The 23,970-nt window shown below is 38.7% G+C and overlaps 1 pseudogene; it reads right to left on the bottom strand.

Annotated features, from left to right (window-relative positions):
- Positions 1 to 18,171: 18,171 nt before the first annotated feature.
- On the bottom strand, positions 18,172 to 18,744 carry LOC102516827 (annotated as a pseudogene).
- Positions 18,745 to 23,970: the final 5,226 nt, after the last annotated feature.

Genomic DNA, 23,970 nt, shown 5'->3' on the forward strand with positions numbered 1-23,970 from the left:
TGGGATCTACTTTAGGAAATCCCCTTTTAAACTTAAGACATTTTAACTGGTACCCCTATTTACAAGTCTTGCATTCTGACCAGTGGGTAAAAAGATACCGCATCTCATTGCATGGTTTCCTGCATCTGTTCAGAAAGGAGGAGTTGGAGGCCTCTGAGCTTTAAGTAGTACAGTTCTTACGCAGATTTATTTCCCACACTAAAGAAAAAAAGGATTAATCAATACCACAGGATAATCTCTAAATTTCTTTGCAACAGCAAGAGTCATAAATTCAGTGGGAAAAAAACTGCCTAGATTTCCTCTTTTTTGATTTGTTGATCTAATATTCCAAAGACAAAGGGAATTTGTCTAATTGTAATGTGTTAATTGACCCCTCCCAAGACCGATTTCACTTTTATTTGTAATGCACACCTCTTGGAATTATCCTCTTTGGTGTCTGTATGTGTGTTTCTCAAAGTGGGAGTTATTCTAAGGGGGATGAGTAATACTACAGTAAGCAAATGGAAGAGGTCTTTATGAGTTTCACATTTATTATTATTATATAATTTTGTCTGAAATGTTGGTTAAATTAAATGCATAATGTGACCCTGATATATTTGCATTCATGTGATAGCTTTTTAGTTTGTTTTTAATGGAGGTCTTACTGACCTTGGAGGAATTAGAAAGATTGCTTTCACATGGGTGGTTGGCCTGGGCGTAGTTCTCTAGTGTGTTAGGCAAAAATGTGTTGGTCTTCTTACCAACATGGTGCCGTTCCTCTTTAACCTCTTGTGTATTTGTGTCAACAAAATTAATTATGACCATTAGGGAAAAAAGTACAACACAAAGCAATTTTTATTCATGTCTAAGCTTCCTGGTGTTTTCCTTGCAGTAAGAAGCTCAGGGGAGAGGTTACCATTTGATAATTCATACAGACTTTGCCTGGCTCAGTAACTTTTTACTACACTCCTAGGTCTTCAAGTGCCGCTTCAGTAGGTATCCAGTCATTGTTTATCCCTACAGGTTAAACTGTTCTTGTCCAGTAGGGACTTCGATTCTTGTCTGCACTGTTAAAGATCATTCCCTCTTTTTCTAACTTGGAAGCAGCTATTTTGAGAAGGAAAAACCCAAGGTGTGGACACCAGTGAAATTGGAAATCATCACCCGAAACACCACTGCTTGATGGTTTCCCTTTCCTTTAGTGAATTCACTATTTGTCACAGTTTATGCTTGAGCCTGGCATTGTGGTCCCTGAGTGTGCAGTCTGAGAGTGTCCACATCTTTGAGGGTGGTTTCTCTTTATTAACCATCTAAACCTGTGACACCAGCCGAGTTACTTCTAAGTCTCCTACCTCTTCAGCTTTATTCCTGAATTCCCACACATCTAATGTCTTTTCTTTCTGTCTCTGCGTGTCAAGTTCTTGTGATCCTCCAAGAGCCTGTTCAGTTGGTTCCCTTAATTCCCTCCATTCACCTCTAGCACAGACAAGAAAAATTGTTTATGGTAGAGACATGCATTCTCAGTGGAAACTATATTATCCTCAAGGGAGCAAAAATTGGTTCACAGTTGGAGGGGGGTAAAAAAATCTTACTCTTTATATATAATATATAGATAAACATATAGTGCATGAACAGATAGTCATTATATTTGTCTATTAAAATTTTATGGGAAAGGCAATTAGAAAAAAATATCTATAAAGGATCTTAGGGGGTCAATAATGAAAAAACTCAAGGGACACTGATTATAGACGAGTCCTTGAATCTTCATTGTTTCCGGCACCAGGAGTCATCTCTAACAGCTGAGTCCTCTTAATGTCTTAAAGTAAATAAAAAAAGAGAGTAAGATAAAAGATAATGTCGGTCACACTGTTGTAATTGGGTGGTGCTCTGTCCCCCGATCCTCCCATCACCATGACAAAAAGAAATGTCTTTGATGTTATCTTGTTCAAGGGCTTTGTCTGTCCTTTTGTACTTTCTGATTTATGAAGCCATCAGTAAATTTGTCACTGTGTTTCAAGATCCCAAGTTACCAAAGTTTTTGTGTTTACATGCCTGGACCTATCAGACAAAATGGAAAAATAGGGACATTCTGGAAACAGATGTTTGGAGCAAGCAAAGGAACAACCAGAAATGATAGAAAACTCATCATGTAAATGTGAAGGCCACAAGGAGAAGTGGGAGAGACTAAGCCCCCTCTCCCTGGCCCAGTTCCCTAAAGGGTTGGAAGAAATGAAACATTCACTTTCTTAGCCATTCTTTCAGGTCTGTCCATGTGGCAGATCTAGTAGAAAGTTGCTGGTGTTAAGGATGGAAGTTCTAGGAAAGTTTTTCCTCTTACTAAAAGAAACGCTTGCACTTGGCTCTTTTCCTTTTATTCTGTCTTTGAGTGAAAGTATAATGTATGATGTCAGGATCTGGCAGCCACCTTGTAATTTAATTAAGAGGCAGCAAATTCAGAACAAAATTCCAGCACACTGTGGACGACAGAATGGAAAGAAAGGAAGAAACTGAGTTTTTTTTTTTTTTTTTTATCATATCATTAAATAGCTAAACCACTGTCAGCAGCTTCCCTGATGTTCCATGGAATACTGCACATCTATCCTGCTTAAGCCACTCTTTTTTTTATTGACATATAGTCAGTTTACAATGCTATGTCAATTTCTGGGGTGCAGCATAATGTTTCAGTCATATATATACATACATATATTTGTTTTTATATTCTTTTTCATTATAGACTACTGTAAGATATTGAATATAGTTCCCTGTGTTATACAGAGGAAACTTGTTATCTGTTTTATATATAATAGTTAGTATCTGCCAATCTCAAGTTCCCAGTTTATCCCTTCCCACCCTCTTTCCCCGCCGGTAACCATAAGTTTGTTTTCTATGTCTGTGAGTCTGTGTCTGTTTTGTAAATGAGTTCATTTGTGTCTTTTTTTTTTTTAGATTCCACATGTGATTGATATATAGTATTTTTCTTTCTTTTTCTGGCTTACTTCACTTAGAATGACAATCTCCTGGTCCATCCACACTGCTACAAATAGCATTATTTTATTCTATTTTATGGCTGAGTAGTATTCCATTGTATAAATATACTACATTTCTTTATCCATTCATATGTCAGTGGACATTTAGGTTGTTTCCATGTCTTGGCTATTGTAAACAGTGCTGCTATGAACATTGGGGTGAATGTATCTTTTCAAATTAAAGAAACCAAGCTAATACAAAAGAAAATTATCAAATCACAAAAATAAAAACAGAAACAAAAAGAAAGGAGCAAAGAAGAAATACCAAATCAACTGGAAAACAAAGTTTAAAATGTCAATAAACACACATCTATTTGATAATTACCATAAATGTCAATGGACTAAATGCTCCAATCAAAAGACAAAGTGGCAGATTGGATAATAAAACAAGAGCCTACAAAATGCTGCCTACAAGAGGCCCACTTTAGGGTGAAGGACACACATAGATTGAAAGTGAAAGGATGGAAAAAGATATTCCATGCAAATGGAAATGACAAGAAAGCATGGTAACAATAGTCATATCAGACAAAACAGACTTTAAAACAAAGGCCATAAGGAAAGATATAAAAGGACACTGTACAATGATAAGTAGGTTAAGCCACTCTTAAATGGGTTTTCTGTTACTTGCAGCTAAATGCATTCCTAACTGATATAGAAGATAATGTCAGATGATGAGGAAGGAAAGAGACACAAACATTTTTTTCTGCCCTGCCCTCTAAATCTAACTGAATATTAATCCTCCAGGTTATTTCTATAACATCAAGCCTGTGCAACCTTAGCTCACTAATATTCCTTGACCAGGAATTATTCTGTGTCTTACATTTCAAAGTAGATTGGAAGCTCTGGAAAGTGGAAAGCCAAGGCTTTACAGGGAAGTTTCTGATCATCTCTTCCACTGATTAAATTAATTTAAATTAAATTAATGCGTCTGATTGTGTTCTGCATACTTGGAATTTGGGGGTCCTTAAGCCTCTGAGATAACCACCCTGCCACCCCTGTCCCATCCCACTAGGAAAGAGAAAAGAACTTTCTTCCCTCAGCACCCCTCCTCCACATTCTATGCTCACCTCTCTGTGAAACCAAACATCAGAGGGACAATTAAACACAGAATGGAAACAAACTTTTGCAATGTCATACAGTTTAATTCCTCCTAATAGCATTTTAACTCCTGGCCACTTCAGTAAGGTTTTGCCTTTGTATAATCAAAAGTTCCTTTGAAGGGTTGGTTTTTCTCTTCCTCTCTATGGAGGAGTGATATACTATCACAAATAGAAAAACTGCTAGTAGTTTTAAAAATTTTTTTTGTTCCTACTTATATAAATAAATAATTCTTAATTATTGAGATTTAGCTGAGTTACAATTGTCTAATTCACATTAAAGTGCGTTTTTATGATTAACATAATTTATTTAATGGGCTCGGGGTGAGAATATTGTGAAGACTTTAGGGTCGTCTTTTTTGGTGCAAGTTATTTGGAAACAAAAGAAAATAAAATTCTGATATACCTAGAGATGATGTTTGAGAGCAAACTTCTGTTTTTATGTGTGTGTCTATATATATATATATATATATATAGACATATATATATATATATGGATTTATACAGATAAAGAAATTTATACATACATGTTTATTATATATGTATAATAATTTCAATCTGATAACTACATTTTTACTTAATGTATATTGTTTACATTTTACATTTTTGCATTTCACTCAATATTCCTTGACAACATTTTTTTAATGGTGGCATACAATTTCATTATATAAAAACATAATTTATATTTAAAAAGCTCAGTTGTTACATAATTTTTCTCTTGTTTTCATCAATATAAATATCGCTATCAGGAATACTTTTGAAAATAAATCTTTGGGCATGTTTTAGGGTCATTTTAAATTAATTTGCTAGTGTTTCACAGCAAATTGAAATCTAGAATTAATTAGAATAAACTTACTTTATTCTCTACTCAACAATATCAGTAGACTGTTACGCTATCCAAGGTTATGTCACTCTTTACTGAAGCCATCAATCTAATTCTGGAATACCAGAATGTCAGTATATTTGTGTTTATTGAATTACTGAACTTTCAGACCCCTTCAGGTAAACCAGTCTTACTTCAGTAAATTTAATGATCATTTAGTACTTAAGCAACCAAGAGACTGTATTGCCCAATGATGAAGTGATTCTAAATTTCTAGTAAGATTTTCTGATTTGGTACGTTTAAATGATGGCAGCTTCATTTTTCCACGCAGTTTGATAATCAAGATTGTCGGCATACAAATAGATACATTTCTGCGTTAATGTTATTTTTATGTCTATTAGGCAGTAATGAGTTTTATATAATTGCTTTATAACTCATTTCATATTCATCAACTTATTAATGAGAGAGAGAAGGCTGGATTTGGCAGCAAAATAGTAATAACGTTACATGTAGCAGACCCAGAAAGGAAAAATTTTCGTTAAGTCAATTTTTTGTAAGTAATGCTGCTTCTTATTTTTAATTTAAGATCCAGAATCATATTTATATTCTAATCCTTCTTTACAAATAAAAATCCATTGTGATTGTGGAGAAATTGAAAATGCAGAAAAATATAAAGCAGAAAATAAAAATTAACCTTAATCTTACCTCCTAAGAACTGATAACATAGTGTATTTCCTTCAAATCATTTTTCTGTGCCTCCTGAAGACAAAAGTATGTATGCTATTTTTTTATTCAGTATTGTAACTACTGCCCTATTTTGTTAAAAATTCTTCAAAAACACCATCATAATACTTGTGTGACATAAACCTTTCCCAGTGATAAACATGCCATAATTTAACCAATTTTCTGGTGAGAGACATTTAGATATTTTTTTTTTTAGTAGTACTTCTCTACCAAGAATAATTCTGACACAAATATCCTTGAACTTCTTTGTCAAAATACCAAACTACTAATTCCATAGAATAGATTTTTCTAAGTGAAATAGCTAAGTCAAAGAATATAAACTTTTGTAAGGTTTGGTAATATATTGTCAAAAGAAAATAATTCACACTCTCACTACCAGGATAAGAGAGTCCTGTCTCATCATACCCAAGTCAGCATTGGGTTTTTTTTTTAATTTTGACTAATTTAATAAGCAAAACATTTTTATCAGCATTGCTAATAAATATATAAACATTTCCGTAGGTTTACTGATTATTTGTGTTTCTTCTGTGAAGTATCAATTCATGTCCTTCTGAGAATAAAAAGAATTGACTGTGGGGAGTGGGGAGGGGTACTAAAAAATGTTCACTTAAGGATCATTGAAATTAATTTTAGCATAAATTATACACATGCTCTACTGTGTAAACAACTTGAATACTATTCATTTCAGATGGATAAAAAACTTAAATATTTTAAAAAAAACAGTTCTGAGGGAGATTATGGATGATTTTTATTTTCAGTAAATCTTGAAAAGGCCTTAGTAGAAAAAACAAACAAACAAACAAGCAAAAACCTCAGAAACTATAAAGGAAAAAGTGGGAAAATTGGGCAACAGATTCAAAAGTGCATCACAAGTGGAAGTACATCCCTGATGGTGCAGAGCATGGTTACTGTTACAAGTTTTGCAGAATCAAAACACGAACCTTCTCTTGCTGCAGCTGACCGTGAACTTGTTCACTTAGCAGCTAGGCTGCATTAGCAGTGAGGGCTCTCCAGAACCTCCACTCCTGCTGAACTGCTTGCAGGCTGGGCTCCTTTATCTTGATTCTCTGTGTGTGTATGGCCTGTGTCTCCAAAGTCAGTATAGGTTTCAAGATGGCTGCTTTGGCCCCAGCCACGTCATACACATTCTAGAAGCAGGAAGGAAGGTGGGACAAACAAGAAGAGGATGAAGGGTGTTCTCTGGTTCCTTTTAAGGAAGATACCTCCTGACATTTCTCTATACATATTATTGAACAGAAGTTACATACCAGGCTGTACTCAGCTACAAGCTCATGTAGAATTTGTGGATCCTCTCACTTGGAAAGAATAGGGGGGATAGATATTGGGAGAACAACCAGTAGGTTTTGTTACCCTCTCTGTATATAATAAGCAGTGTTTTCGTTAGTATACATGCCATTGTATTTCATGATAGTTAGAACTAAGGTATTTTATGTTCCTCAAAATACAGTAATATTTTAGTTGACTCTACCTATGGCAAGCAGAATTACAAACAGTAGTGTTATGGTATCTGATATTTTAGAGTTAACAGAAAAGTAATTGAAAGTATCACGAACTTTGCTTCTTGCATCTCTTGTGCTTCTGGCATCAAGCAAAAGAAAATGCCTTTGGATGTTCCAAGTCCTAATTCTCTTCATTATAGCACAACAGGGCATCACAGCTTGTCCTGCAAACACACGCAGAGCCCTCAAGGGGGCCCTGCTACAAAGCTATGCACTCCCTTCCACCCCAGAAGGGTTCTTCCCGGCCCAGTTGTGTGAATTGAGGTAAGTAACTACAAATCTGTTGGGTTTTTTTTAATTGAGATATAGTCAGTTTAGAATGTTGTGTCAATATCTGGTGCACAGCATGATGTTTCAGTCATACATATACATACATATATTTGTTTTCATATTCTTTTTCACTATAGGTTACTACAAGATATACTCACCATTCATCAGTTCCCTGTGTTATACAGTAGAAACTTGTTGTTTATCAATTTTATATATAGTAGTTAGTATCTGCAAATCTCAAACTCCTAATTTATTCCTTTCTACCCACCCTTACCCCTGGTAGCCTTAAGTTTGTTTTCTATGTCTGAGTCTGTTTTATAAATAATTTCATCTGTGTCTTTTTACTAGATTCCACATATAAGTGATATCATATGATATTTTTCTTTCTCTTCCTGGCTTACTTCCCTTAGAATGACAATCTGCAGGTCCATCATGTTGCTCCAAATGCATTATTTTATTATTTTTTATGACTGAGTAGTAGTCCTTTGTATAAATATACCACACTTCCTTATCCAGTTATCTGTTGATGGACATTTAGGTTGTTTCCATGTCTTGGCTATTGCAAATAGTGCTGCATGCACCACAAATCTACTTTTTAATAATTTTTCTTGAAATGCTGGTGAAAAGTTCACAATTTCTCTCTAACTTCTTGTAAGATTCCTGGACCAAATTTGTCACAAGGCCCCAGGAACAGCTCATTTACTCATAAGTTCCTAGATTCCTAGACTGATTTGATGATTTGTTGGCTTTACTAAGGATCTTAATTTCTTCTCATTACTCACTATTCATCAAAACCAGCCATGCAAACTGACGGCTTTACCAAATGACCCAACAAGGGCTTATGTTAACATCCTTTGGATCATCTGGCATTTTGATGGGCTCAGGAAACAACTCAGACATAACAAGGACCCACAGTCACTGTTGTGATTTTGCATTTGCTCGTTCAATCCCTTACACAGTTCTTCCCCAGAGAGGCTGGACGCTGTGTAACTTGGGCCTTTACATTTTATGAAGAGGGGTCCACATTGGACCAAATTATCCAAATTATCACCAAGGGACAATGTGACTACAATTAAAATTGCCGTGTATTTGTTTCCCTCTTAATGACTTTTTGTAACAACATAGTCTTCTTCTTTCCAACAACAACAACAACAACCCAAAATACAAAAAAACTATCTTGAGTATTTTTGGTTTTGTTTTTGTCCTTCTCATATTTTCCTCTAATAATAACAGATGAAATTATTGAAAATACTAAAGTCTGAAAATACTACCTGAGATGCCCCCTTGATTGCATTTGAAGGTTGCTGGTTCTTGTCTACTAGATGCTAAGTTACCTGAAAGACAGCCCAAATGGCTGTGTCGGGAAGTGAGGGGAGAGGGGACAGAGTGGTGGTGGGAAAACCTTAATTACAACACTGTGAAAAAAAAAAAATTCAGATTTTGACTTTTCAAATAGAGTATTGAATCATTTATATTATAAAACCATGATGTTAGCTGTCTTTCCTCATTTAGTTCTTAGGGAATTTATCAGTCTATTTCTACTTACTAACATTTTGATATTATTTAGCTCTGTATTTAAATGATGCTGATACAAGTACATAGTCATAGGTAGGATTTCTCCCTTTTAAGTGAAGTTCCGCTAGGTTGTTAATAGCTCATGACTCTCCAAACTCCTCTAGTTTATAGGAGAAATTATTTAATGAAGATGCAGATTGCTTGTGTAGCTTTGTTAATGTAAATGAGTAATGCATATTGATTTTGCATGGTGTAAAAATCTTTTTATTCATCTTATGCAAGAAAATCTGTTAAAGAATTATTAATGACATGATAATTGCTTTAAGATCTATGCCCTAATTAAAACAGTAAATTCTTTATTAAGTCCTTATTTTAATTAGATGTACAGAAAGACAATAATTTTTACAAGAAGCCCTGTGTAAAATAAAATTACCTCATTTGGAAATGCTTCAAAAAAAAAATCTGTAGTGTGCTCTGCAGAGAGGCAGCTGAGAACTTCCTGAAGTAAAACCACCCTGACTCCATTTCCACTCAAAATTAAGATGTCATCCTGACTGAATAAACTATTCAGTTTAATAAACTCAAATAAACTATTTTACACTTTTAGTGAAATACAACTCATCTGTACCAATAGGTTTCTGCTTCCACTTTTTTATTTAATTTCTGTTCCTTAAAAGTAGATATATTTTTAAAAGTTTGAAAATCTCAATTAAAGACAAGGAGGAAAATGAGCTTTTTGTCATGCAAATTACCTTCCATCAACTTGGTTCAGTTTGTTTTTGCAGTTGTACTTTGCTCTCTTCCTTCAGTTTGCAAGACAGTGCTTTTCAGTGATTTGTCCTGAGTTGTGTGTATAGAAAAACCACAACCGAAATCAATAACTGCCTTCCATTTATCATGTATTCCTTTTCTACCTGCTTTTCTGTCTTTAATTTGTATGCGTGATTATCTGAGGTAATGCTCCCTTGTGGCTAATGACCGCTGACTTGAGGGGGTGAGGTGGAGAGGTTAACATTCAAGTGCAGATCTTGAGCCACGCACTAGGTTGGGATCCTTCACTATTGTTTTTTAATCCTTATAACCACCAAAACTGGGGAAGTATGACTTCCATTTTATAGAAAAAGGAACTGAGGGGTGAGAGCTGCAACCATTTTGATCATTCAAACCAGAGGTCTAAAACTGGTGGCCTGTGGGCAATATCCAGCTTGCCATGAGATTTTGTAAATAAAGTTTTATTGGAACGTAGACACACCTATTTGTTGTTATAACCATGGAGTTTAGAGGATAGTGAGAGAGAGCCTCTGACCTGCCAAACCTAATGTGTTTACTCCCTAGCTCTTAGGAGGAAAAGTTTGCAGATCCCTGGTCTAAACCAAGAGACTCAGAACTGCTCACACAGTTATACCTCCTCCCATTCATCAGACCCTATTGTATAGCACATTTTGTTTAAAATTACATATTTCTTTTTGCTAGCAGACTCTTCTGACTTCATCTCTTTATCTTTTTCCTTTTATTTGGATTCTCAGTATAGGAGCTTTTTCCTATGAGCAATGCTTCATCCCTTTTCTGAGTAGGCTGAAATAACATCTCTTTAGCCTCTCTCTTTGCTGTCATTGTTTATTTAACTCTGATCAGGTTGTTTAACTCAATATGGCATTTTGGACTTCAGCTAGTAAGAGGATTATTATAGCCAAGTATTGCTTCATGTTGCTCTTCTCATAACCTGAATTTCTTTCCTTAAATTTTCCCCAGGACAATGGTTATCTGACTGCTGGAGAAAGAGTCACCGGCATTAACAGTTTAGAAAAGCCAGCAACTATCACATAATAAAAATCAGATCAGAGGAGCATTATGTGCAGTCAGAGGTCCTGTACTTTCTTGCATGTAGAGAAAAGGGAGAGTAGAGGGTGGGGACAGGTTTTCCTACTTAAGACACATTAGTCAATGGATCATATAATGCCAAATAGATCCTCTTTTCTCACATTCGCTGCTTGTTATGCAGAGCAGCTTTCCCTGCAAAAAATGCTCAAAGATAGTGAAAACTGGAAACATTCTATGATGGTCAAGAACAGGTTAGAAATAGAATATCCATGCTGTGCAGCACTGTGCAAAATTAATAATATTGTAGAAGAAAATGCACTGACAATGACACATAGCAGGTTCTTAAATGTGTATGTTAATTTTATGATTTAAAACTTTAAAAAATACCTAATATTGAATATACACAGAAAAATGCATTGGAAGATCTATACCATGATATTAACAGTGGTTATCTTTGGGTGATGAAGTTATAACTGATTCTCTTGGGTTTTATTTATGCTTTTCTCTGTTTTCTCAGTAAATATGTATGATCTTTATAATCATAAGATTTTTTTTTTATGAGATAAAAAGGACACAGCTCGGGGATGTTATGGGTAGCTGGAAGAGTAACCATGCAACTGAACCATTAGTCTCTGTCCACAAGACTCATAAGGAAGGTGAGCGAATGATGGTGCCATTTTGTAAGTGTGGTCCTCCACAAAAGGTATTGGCTCTGCCCCATGCTCTCTCTCAGTCCCCCAACCCTGTTGTGAAGGATTTACCCCACCCTCACAAGGGCAGGCCCTCTCAAAATTCTCTCAGCCTGGACCCTGTTACCTACTTTACTCTCTGCTGATCTGACAAGCCTGTACAATTTATTTGAGGATTTTGTTGAGGTGTTCTTCATGGCCTAGTAAAAATGTGTAGTCCCTCTAGGGAATAAATTTTAAATCAAAGCTATAAAACCAAAATTATCTACCATTTCTCATTTCTTTTGTATCCTTATTTTGGTCTACTTGATCTGCTGAAGATTGGAAAAGTGTGTTCAAAGCTCCTCTAAGGAATAGTTAAGGTAAATGAAATGTTTAAACTAGACAAGGCCTTTATTCAAGGAAGAGTTAGAAAAAAAAGATGAACTTGGCTGCTTTGGGCACCTCAGTGTTCCTGCAACACATAAGCTCCTCACAGCTGTTAAGGGGTGTAGTAAGAGGGGAGACGAGGAGAGACGAGGGTTGGAGAGGGAAGAAAGTCAGCATTGACCTGTTTGTGGAACACCTGCTGTTCTTGGGCTTTTCACAGTAAGTCTAGCATCCTATTCCCAATCAGCTCTGTAAAGATACATGGTAATTAATTGACTGCTAATCAGCCAGGCTGATGCCTCCCGAAATTGTTGTGGCTTTCTTCTGTCTGATGAGTTATCCACTGGATTTGCTTTCTGTCCTTGATCAGACACCTACCACAGAACATCCCTTGGTCTTGGATCCCAAATTGAACTGAAATCAGAAATAAAGTCCAACAAGAAATCAGTCATTTTGAGTGGCGAAACATACTGTGTCCTTTTTCCCATAAGCTCTGTCTAATTTGCAGGGATATTTGGACCTGGGGGGTGATGGGTCAGGGGACTCTTCACAGAGAGGAGGAGGTGACGTTTCCATAGTGGGTGCCCCTATTTTGCTGTGAGCAGAAGGAGGAAGATTTAAAAGCTTGTGATCTCTTGCAAATAGAATTTGTGAGGCGTGAAACTTTTTTATTATCGTCCCTTCCTGTGGAACCTCAACCCAGTGTAATTTTCATGGACAATTAAACTAGGAATAATATAACGGTATTGATAGTAATAATAATAATAATAATAATTAACACTACATACATGCCATGTACTGTTTGAGGTATTTTGCATATACTGACAGTTTTAAGACTTACTATCATTCGTACAATTTTACTTCTGAGAAAACTGAGGCACGGGGAGTCTTGTCCAGGATTAAACAGCTTGCAAGTGTCAGAGCCAGGATTTGAACCTTGGCAGCTTTCTGCAGGCCATTAAGCTACACTGTTTCTTACATGACTGTTAAGTGTGTTCCTGTCTATATGATCTATAGGCAAAATTCAAGAGATAGTTATTGAGATTCAGTGGTGTGTGAGGCACCGGACTAACTGTGGTATTATTTTTTTCTTAGAAATAAATCCATCCCTTATTTTAATTGCTTAGAGTTTAGTAGAGAAATTAAGAAAAGCCTGTAGAGTATACCTAAAGTGCAGAAGGAAATTCATGGTGAGAGAAGAAGCAGAACACAGTAGCAGTGTTCTGACACTAAAGGCAGAACCAGCTGCAGTGGCCTCTAGTAACGTGTAGTGGCCGTGTTCTGTCCTGTCAGTTACACATCCTACTTGTTGTGTTTTCCAACGTCCAGTATAAAGATCCAGAGACTTTATTGTCAATTGTTGTGCCTCAGAGCTGGGCTTAATCCACCTGAAGTGTGTTACCCTTTGTCCCAAGGCTTGTGTTGACTCTAAGGTTTATAAAACACGCTTCAGTCCTAACATGAAGCCACAAAACAGGGAGAATGTGGAAGACGGTGACAGCTCATTCATCACCCTTATTTATTTACTTAAGCTAAATGATGTGTCTGTTTTTTTTTCGTAGCGTTAGTATTTCACTTTCTCTCTGCCTTGCTCTGAGTCTTTGATTTCCCTGAATATAGGAGTGTACTGTACTTCCTCGCGTTTTGAGGCACAAGCTCAATTTGACTTTACCCTGTGGGACCTTAGATATTTCTGACAGTGTCCAAATCTTAACAGTGCAAAGCGTCATGGGAGGACCCAAGTCAAGCACTTGCCACGATGACCTGAGTCAGAGAGGACAGGCCCAATTATTATCAGCGATTATCAATGATCTGGGTTTTTTGGTTTTGTTTGTTTTTTTTTTTTTTTGGTAGTTTTTATTGGACTCCAAACCTCAGAAGCCATTTCTTTCACACCCTCCTGAGTTGACTCCTGTGACAAGGCAGAGAGAGTGTGTCTGGCAAAGAAAATTGCTTAATACAAAGTTGGGTAACTGTAGGTCATTTGGGGCAAGTCCAAATTGTGAAATTTGGTTGAAATGTATTGGTGGGCTAACTGTGGATATGGACTGATGAAATGAAAGCTAGTGCTTGGCTGTATTATGTGACTGTTTAACATTTGATTTGCTTATACCTCAAACAAACAGAAGAGACATATCCTCTGAGAACGATGTAAAAAGTGTGGTTCTTTAACATAATAGGCTTACCAAGAAGTTAAAAAACCACAGTCATATCTGGACTTTGAATCTACTTTGCCTGCGTATCTTATTTCAGACTCATTCTTACCTGATAACATACTTACCCGTCACTAATAAGTATTCAAATCAATTTAAATATGAGTTCAGGTAAAACATAATTGTTGCATCTAGAGTGGGTTAGATGTTTAACATATTTCACAGTTAAATTTAAGTTTAGATTATCTGCCGTTTTGAATTATTTACCCCTCTGCTTTTAGTTATTGCAAAAAAATGTTCAATTTACTAAAATTCTGAGTTTATCTTCAAGATATTCATCCCCCAAAGTATACAAGCAGTATGAATAATTTCATGGCCTATGTCACTCTCTGTGTGGTATTCTAGGATGCAGGCATTCAGTATGAACTCTATTGGGATTCTGTTTTCCCTGGCTCAAGGCAAATATGTTCTTTGAAATGTAGACATGTATAATTAAATATGACTAGTGGATTATGCGAATGAAATCTATTTTTCTTTGTAAAACAACTTGAAAAACAGGACTTAAAGTTCCTCAAGGTTTTCTTTGAAGGTCCTAGTCTATTTAAAATCAATAGTTAGATTCACCTGTACCTAGAATAGAATACACTCTAATATTTATTAATAAAATGTTAACATGTTTAAGTATTTAAACACATTATTAAAACACAGTTGCCAGTTTTGTTCCTTTCAAATATAGTGCTTAATGGATCTAAAGGATCAAACTTTTGAATGAACAAAACATACTTATTCACGAGCAATTTTCGTGATTCACAGGTATAAACAGATTGAGTTTTTTGCTAGGCAGATCAGCAGAATCTGTTGCTATGAATTGTTGATGGTTGTTGAAAAGGCAAAACATGTTAAGGAATCATCTTCTTTTGAATAGGAGGAGCATATTTATATCTGAAGAATAGAGTATCCAAATTCATTGCCACATTCGCAAATGCCACATACATTTCCAATCTTCTGTGCTGAGTGTAATAACGTCACATTAGGACTATGGAACGGGGGGCCATGGCCTTCAGCAGTGAGAGCCAGCTCCAAAGAACAAGCAGAGCCAGGCATACCTCACAGACACCAGGATAGGATGTCCAGGGCCCAGCAGAACAAGGGACATCTCCATGGAGGCCAGTGAGGAAGGAGGGTAGGGTAGCACAATAACCAGAATCATACTGAACATCTTTCCCCCAGCCTTGGGGTGGCACCTTAGTCCTGCCAGACCATCAAGAACCTGGGGAGGCAAAGGAATAGGAGAATGTAGAAGCAATTAGGGTACGTACCAAAAAGAGAGTTATTCAGATGGGATTGTATTGATGTCAGAGATGATATTTGAACCTGGAGGTGATAAGAAGTACTACTGTTTTTTGGAACAGAGTATTTTATATCCTCATTCTACCTTCCAGTGTGTGTACGCTCTGAAGGTGTTTCAAGGTCAAAGCTTTGTTACTTTGTTTACTTTATTATCTGAAGCAAAGCTTCATCAAGTAAAGTTCAGGGTAATACAAGAGCAGAGAGGAGAAGTATGAAACCCAGACGGGGGACAGGCAAGGGAGGGGTGAGATCAAGGAAAGTTTCCCTAAAGAGGGGTTGCTTGAGCATTATCTCAGCATCAGGAAACCAGATGATGGCAGAATAAGCCCCGGAACACAGTCATCCTTGCTTTTAATTTGGTGTCCTTTACACTGCGTGTCTTACTGCCAGCCCGCTACAGCCATCCCGCTCACTGCCTGGCACCAGACACAAAGGAATGATTATAAGCAAAGTCACTCCTGCAAGAAAAGAAAATCTGACCAGTTGTGGATTTGATTTTACTACCTGAGAGCAAAGTCGATTCACACAAATCACAAAGTGGCTTAGAACTCCGGACGAGAAGAACACATCCATCACTGCATAAGCCCAGTGAAGGTCGGGGTTCCATGTGAAACATATTTTGGTGGGATGTTGCAAAAAAGCCCATGTGGAACTGGGGAAGTGCAAATAACTGCTTAATCTGCAAAGGCTCGTCCGTCTCTTAGGAAAAGAGTATAATGGAACAACTGCACATGAGTAATACTAGCCCTCTGGCGGCCCGGGGATGCTGCTTAGCCCGGCAGACTCAGTCCCACGAAGCTAAACACTTTGTTCCCACATCAGCTGGGGCCTCTGCAGACCTGTGTCCTTGGCTCTGGGTCAGATGATAACATAATACTTACGGTAAGGGAGCCAGCGGAACAAGAAACCAGAAGGGCAAGAATGTTTCAAAGCACAACTGTTAAACCCAGGAGACATGCCCCAGGTGTGCCTTGGCCCTGCATTTGGAGTGTCTTATTGAAGAGAGTTTACACATCTCAGCAGAGGGGCCAGGAAGGTCCAAGGTGATGGACACAATTATGAAATGAGTTATTGTTGCCCAGGTTTCCCCACTGCTACTACTGACTGATAGGGGTTATTTGTTCATTGAAGAATGACCAGAAATGCTTATATGGTTCTTCTCATAGTGGGCCTAAATGCTCTTGTCCAGAATTTAGAGATTGTTTGGGGTTGTCGAGGCCATTCATCCTGGCTTGGGGTCTTTGTCACAGTTTGGCCTCTGGAACAAGATAAAATAGAGCTCACAGATATTGTCTCCTGTTCCCCAAATTGCAGACTTGTCCACCCCTCGACACACAGGATTCAGTTAGTAGCCCCTTCCCCACCGCCCCTCCTTAGCCAAAATTAAATTCTGTTTTATAGTTCCCCTCATTGCTTGAGCTTTTAAAAAGTCTTTCTGTTCTAACTTATTTTCTTTGACTTGTTAATTGGCCTTTTACTCAGTGTTTCAACGTACCTCTCCTGAGGTGGCTGTTCTGGGTACTCGGGGAACCTGCCCTCATGGATTCACAATCTAGCAGGGAAGGTTGTGAATTTCTATTTCAAAAATAAGTACAGTTACACAGACTAGTCTACAAAGAATCCAACATAGTATTTCATATTTAATGAGACTATTGAAAGAATTACAAATCCTAGGCACAGAAATGTACAGGGGGATCCTGAGAATTGATGAATTTTCTAGTCTGGTTGGTACAAAAGCTCAGGTAGAAGAGCAAGCTTGTGTCTATATTCTAACCTCATTCCAGGAGTGGAAGCTTGCCTAGGTCTACATTTCAGAAATTTCTCTTAATCATTAAATAAGCCAGTCTCCTCTCAAGGATGGCACAAATGGTAGTCGTGAGAGTTTCCCCTGGGTATTATTTAGAAATTTCATTAAGGTACAAGTAATAGTAGGTTCAACAACAGAGCTGTTAACAAAGTCAATAGTGAGTCATCTGGGGCTGCTGCTGTAGGTCCATGACATCATTAGTGTCCTAGCAGGTTTGCTTTCTTCTGCTCCTTGTATTTTAGGGTATGGCATTCGTTCTCAGGGTCATGATTCTTTTTTTTAATTTATTTTTTATTTTTTTATTTTTTTTTATTTGCTCACTGTGTATTTGGTTGAACTTCCTCAAAGGACTTTCCTTGTCAGACAAGGTGCCATGATGAGCTGCACTGGCGCCTTGTCGAGGAGATCCGTCCCCACGCTCAACCATTCAAAGCTAAGGAAGGAAAATTACAGCGTCAAGAGGGATTAAAACAAGCAATTTGCTGTTTGAGCCTTTCAGAAAGATCTGGAACACCTATGGTTCAGTAAACGGAGGAGTAACTAAAAGAAATAAAAGATCATTTAGTTGCCAGGGCAGTGTGTTCCATAAAAGTAAACACTGCGGAACCCATTTCCTAAAGGGTGCCTCTGGGTCACAGAGGCCTCATACATCTCTTCCAGCCCCATGTGTTCGTGTGCCGTTTCCGTATTCCGACTCGGGCCTGTGTGATACTTCCTTCTGTGCCCTCTGCGGGGTTAGATTAGAGAGGTAGGGTGTTAATGGTGGAGTTGATGAAGATTGAAGACCCACTTTCTTCCCCTGGAGACCAGCCTGATTTGAACAAATTGAGGAGAACAAAGCAGCCCCTTTGTGTCCTTGGGAGAAAACCTGTTCTGTGTCATTTCTGCAGCCAGGTGTGCTACTCCAGGGAGTGGGGGAAGGGGCAGTCTAAAAAGATCCCTGCTGGGGCGGACACAGGTCCTGGCGCCACCTGGGCCCACCGGAGTCACTTCACATGTGCGACTTCTTTATTGGTGCTGCCGGTTGGAAGAGCGTGAGTTGGAACCTGGGCTGGGGGGCAGTAGGTTGCCACTGGGGGCCTGCAGGGTGTGGGGGTTGAGTTGCTGACTGGCCGAGCTGCTGTCCTCTGTCCCCAGTTCCTCGCTGTTTTCCTCCTTCTGGCCGCTCTGCTGCTCAGGACACTCAAAGTGGACACAGTGGAACACCTCATTTGCTATGTTGTGTGTCCCAACGATCTAGATGAAGGAGGCTGGCTGTCTTTCAAAAGTTACTGACTGCCAGGACTTGCAAGAGACTTTGGATCTGCCGGCTACCATGGTCCACTGCTGCTGGTTGGTGGAAACCTCAACGTAGTAGCTATAGCTCCGATCGTCACAGTCCCACAGTAATAACCGTATTGACCCAATCATGTATGGCTGTGCCAGCTGAACCACAATTGCACCACTTCCTAGCTGATGACACTTGTAGCCAGAATCCCAGTCATAATTCTTGGTGTCCCCATTCAGCAAGGCATTTCGGCTCCAACTGACTCCTTCAATCACACTGGCACAATCGGCAATTGTTGCAACGTTCTCCATGAGAACCAATCAGGTTGCCAATTACTTGCCCCATGGTCTTAATTTGGATGTCCAAGTGGTCGCCTTGGTGGATCTTCTTGAGTCCAAAGAGACAGAGCGATAAAGGGGAGAATGAGAAAAGATCAAGGGTAGAAAAGCCTTGGGCTCGGTAGGCTCCTTCATGGCTAGAGCACTGGTCTCTGCGAGATCCTACAGGCAGCGTCAGCCACCACCTAAGGGCTACTTGAATCTGCATGGCGCAGGAGAAACTCCCTGCCACCCTCCAAAGAGAGGGGAGCCATAACCCAATAGGCAGATCAAGATTATGCCCTTTGAGCCCTGTTTATGTAAATGCCCCACTTTTGGGTGCCAAAGATATGATGCAGGAAAACAGATGTGGGGCATGAGAAGGGCCGAGTCCCAGGTCTTGGTTGAGCCCCTGGGATGTGCCCCACCAAGTGTGGGTCCTTGGCTTCGTGCAGGAAAGAATTCAAGAGCGAGCCACAGTTGAGTGAAGGTAGATCTATTCAGAGAGATACATTGAAAGGCAAGAGAAAGGCCACGAGGTGTGGGGGTTGGGTGCTCAGATTAAAAGTAGGTACACTCCATAGACAGAGTGCGGGCCATCTCCGAAGAGGGAGAGAGAGAGAAGTGGCCATGATCCTTTTTTTTTTAATTGAAGGATGGTTAATTTACAATGTTGTGTTGGTTTCTGTTGTACAGCACAGAGATTCGGTTACATATATATATATAATATATTCTTTTTCATATTCTTTTCCATTATGGTTTATTATAAGATATTGAATATATTTCCCTGTGCTATACTTTAGGACCTTGTTCCTTATCTATTTCATATATAGTAGTGTGTATCTACTAATCCCAAACTCCTAATTTACCCCTCCCAACTCCCTTTTCCCTTTGGTAACTATAAGTTTGGCTTCTGTATCTGTGAGTCTGTTTCTGCTTTATAAATATGTTCATTTGTATCATATTTTGGATTTCCCCATATAAGTGATATCATATGGTATTTGTCTTTCTCTGTCTGACTTACTTAGTATGATAATCCATCCATGTTGCTGCAAATGGAATTGTTTCATTTTTATGGCTGAATAATATTCCATTATTTGTATATACCACTACTTCTTTATTCATTCCTCTGTTGATGGACATTTAGGTTGCTTCCATGTTTTGCTGTTGTAAATAGTGCTGCTGTAAACATTGGGGTGCATGTATCTTTTCAAATTAGAGTTTTCATCTTTTCTGGATATATACCCAGGAGAGGAATTGCTGGATCATATGGCAACTCCATTTTTAGTTTTTTAAGGAACCTCCACACTGTTTTCCATAGTGGCTACACCAACTTACATTCCTACCAAGAGTGTAAGAAAGTTCTCAGGATAATGATGCTTAAATGATTCTTGGAGCTTCAGCCATTACATTTGATTTCCAGGTGGAAAGTCAGAAGACAAGGGGGAAAAGTTGTATTTTAAAAGCATATTTTCCCGAAACTCTACCAAACAACTTATGCTTATATCCGAGTGGCCAAAACTGTCTATGTGGCCAGCTTGATTTCCACTCCCTGTAAAATCTGTTAGCAAAGTTTTAAGCAGGGAGTGGGTACTAGACAGACTAGCGTGCTCCATCACCCTGCTGCTGTGACACGAGGAACTTGTTGAAACCTCTTAGCTGTGAGAGAAGGTATGTGGGAATAGCAGCTGGAAATCAAGCAAAGAAGATCAAGGCCTAAGGGCTCTCCCCTCAGAGAGCCACGTGCCAGCTCTGCTTTGGCAAGCTTAAAAAGAAATTTGTGACTAACTTCTAGAAGTTGGTGCTAAGAAGCTTCAACACATTTTTCTCCTTAAATAGTTGGAGTTTTGAAAACCTTGAGGAACATTTTATATGCATGTGTATAACATATATGTGGTTTTTTGGTAGTAATATAGATTTCTAATATCTACTTCATCACATAAACATGGAAGATTGTACACTCCTCTCTTAGAGAATAACTAATGTGGTATTTTTAAAATAGTGACCCAAGAGCAAATTTGCTGATTGAATTATGATACTTATTTAATAAATTGGGGGAGATTTTAATTTTTAAAAGTGACTTATTTTTGGGAGCACTTTTTTCAGCTATTAAATATGGTATCCTACCCTCTACCCAAAATACTCTTCATTTCTTATTATACCAAATATTGGTGGTAGAGGAATATTGACATATGAAAATGCATAATCCTTTACATATAATCCTATCTCATCTTAAAAGCATAACACAGAAACCTGTTTAAATGATGCAGTCAGTTTAAATGAAACGTGCAAAGTTACAATAAATCAACCATTAGCATTAACAAGGGGCATCAGTTAGAGTCCCAGTAGGAAACAGTACACTCAAAGCTAGCTATTTCAAGGAGGATCCCTTTTCAAAGAAAGCATTTACAAAGGTGGGAGTAGGATTTGGGAGAGTCACAGAGGTAGTGCAAGGACCTGGGCCAAACAGTGGAGGGAGAGTTATTAGCTCTTCTAGATCTGAAGGAGACAAAAGTAGAAAGATGCTAGCAGAACATAGAGGGAGAGAGTTGTGTGAGGAAAGTTGTCTTGAAGTAAAGTGGTTTTAGGTCCAGGGACACAGCCACCTCTACTGATCTCAAAGGAGGGAAGCCAAGGAATAAATACCCTGATCTCCTGCTGGAGCTTCCATTAGCCAAATCCAGCCAGCTGGCAGACTGCCTAGGAGCCCCATGATACTGTCCAGCCAGAAGAGCCCTGGGGCAGAGAGCAGAGGGAACAGGGGCGATAGTGGACCTGGAGGGGTAAACAGAAGTCATCCCACACAACAAGTTAGGGACGTGTCCACCTGTCACGTGCAATTCTCTACACCTTGAGATACCAAAGGCTCCTCTTCTTGAGGGAACATGTAACATCATGCTCTGTTTGTCAACCTAATAAATCTGGTATCACCAAGGATATTTCAAAGCTACTCTGCTACCTTTCCAGAAACCACCTAAAAAAGCTAATTAATGGTGCACTCTTGTTAACACATGCAGATTTGATATTATTAGTCTAATTAAAAGGATTTTAATAGTCTCACCCCCCCACTGATTCCTACATATTCCAAAGTAAATTAAACCCATTAATCAAAGTGGTAAAAATGATAAAAGGTACAGGATACAGGCAAAACTGAGGGGAGACTAACAGCCCTCATTATGTTTAATTTTGTTCCCCAGCAAAGGATAATAAATTCAAATTGTAACATCACAGTAAAACATTTAATTATTCAAGAGCAGGGCAAGACACATTATAATTAGCTCCCTATTATGCATCTTCATTTAGGTGGTAATAGATGCAGTTGAGGAGCCCAGCCCGTCTTAAGCTAAAGATTTGAAGTGAGATCTCAACCACTCTGTCACCTTGGAAAAATGTCCCCATTGCCTAGAGCTTGCCTTGAGTTGTGGGTGGGTGACTTGAGGTTTGGTGTTCCTGATTCATTCTCAGTCCACCAGATATCAGCTGAGTGCCAGCTGTGTTAGAGTTCTGGGCCTTGTGGTGCAAACAGTGAACAAGCAGGGTAAGTGCCTCCCCTCATGGATCTGACATGAGGATTGGAACAAAATCCGTGCTTCTTCTCTTAGCCTTGAAGCTCTCCCTGAGCTGTCCCCAACCTGCTACTTAGACTTCATCCTATGCCACCTGCCTCCTTGCTCGCTGTGCTCCTGCCACCAGACCTTTTGCTGTTTCTCCAGCATGTCATTCATGCTTGTCCCTATTTCACATTTGCTCCTCTGTCTATCTAGAATGTGGTTCCCCCCAGATGTCCATGTGACTGTTTCCTTCTTATCATTAAGTTCTCTCTTAAAAGAGACCCCTGTCCTGACCACCTTTCTCTAAAAAAGCACCCCCCAAATCCAGTTAACCTACTTTTAAAATATTCTTTATGTCACTTATCACTATCCAAAATTAACTTCCTTGTTTATTCACTTATTGTTCATCTCTTCACTCATCCTCAGTAGACCACAAGCAACACAGGACAAAGGACCTTGTCTGTCCTCTTCACTGTATTCCCAGTATATGTGTATCCTGGCACATAGCAGGTTCTCAATAAATATTTGTGAGTATGGCTGATCATACTTTCCAGAGATTATGACAGTGATTTCTCGTATCCCACATGTTTTTCTAAAAACTAGTCACATTTCCATCAAGAGGATCTGAAAAGCAAGGGTGCTTTTAATTGGCTTGCAACCAGTAGAGTACGGTGGAAGTGATAGTCTGTAACTTCAGAGGCTAAATCATACAAGGTGACACATCTTGTCTTTGGAGTCCAAATTAACCCCCATGGAAAGGCGCTGAAACTATGTGAAGAGAGTGAGATACCCATTCATATTCCAGCTGCCCCAGCTCCATACTCTCCCAGCTCCAGCCACCATCTGACTTGAAACCAAATGAGAGACCCTGAGCCAAAACCACCCAGCAGAGCCTTTCCAAAATTTCTGACCCCTAGAAATTAGGAGAGATAATAACATGATTATTGGTGCTTCAAACCACCGAGTTTGGGAGTGATGTGTTACACAGCAGTAGATAACCAGGACAGACAATGACAGGCTGACTGAATGAATGAGCTAACAAATGCAGCTTATTTCTTTCCATCAGATTCAGAATGGAGAGAAGAACGTGCCATTAGGATGGAAGACTATGTTTTAGAGATCTGTGTGTCTAAATAGAAATCAAATACTTCAGCAAAATTCCGATATCATGTGCCCCCAATATAATACAGATTCAGTTATTCTGTTGATCAAATACTATCCCCTCCAGAATAGCATAAGACATTTTTACCTACATAGAAATGATGTGAGACAAACTTTGTGCCCAATCACAAGTTAGCACTTTTGCATGGTAGATATTGCTAATTATTTATGGCATTCTTTCTTGCTAACTATGGCCTCACAGTCCTTTCCAGACAGCCATTAATAATTGATTAATGTTGGCACTCGAGATTATTTCCATACCAGCCTTAAGGAGACCCCAACATCCCAAATGATCATCACAGGTTGTTTTCATTCCCCACCCATCACCACCCCTTTCCTGGGATTTCTGCAGTGACATCAGAACTAGGGACAGCAGGAGAATTTTGAAAGTTGAAAGCATTTGGGCTTGTCTGTCAACTCTTCTGCGATTCTGTGGGAACATCTGTTTCCATCTTGGATGAGGGAGGCAGCATTTATTTAAAGGATTTGGAAATTATCCCTGATTGACAGG

Source organism: Camelus ferus, chromosome 17 (assembly GCF_009834535.1).
Source record: "Camelus ferus isolate YT-003-E chromosome 17, BCGSAC_Cfer_1.0, whole genome shotgun sequence".
Classification (NCBI taxonomy): Eukaryota; Metazoa; Chordata; class Mammalia; order Artiodactyla; family Camelidae; genus Camelus; species Camelus ferus.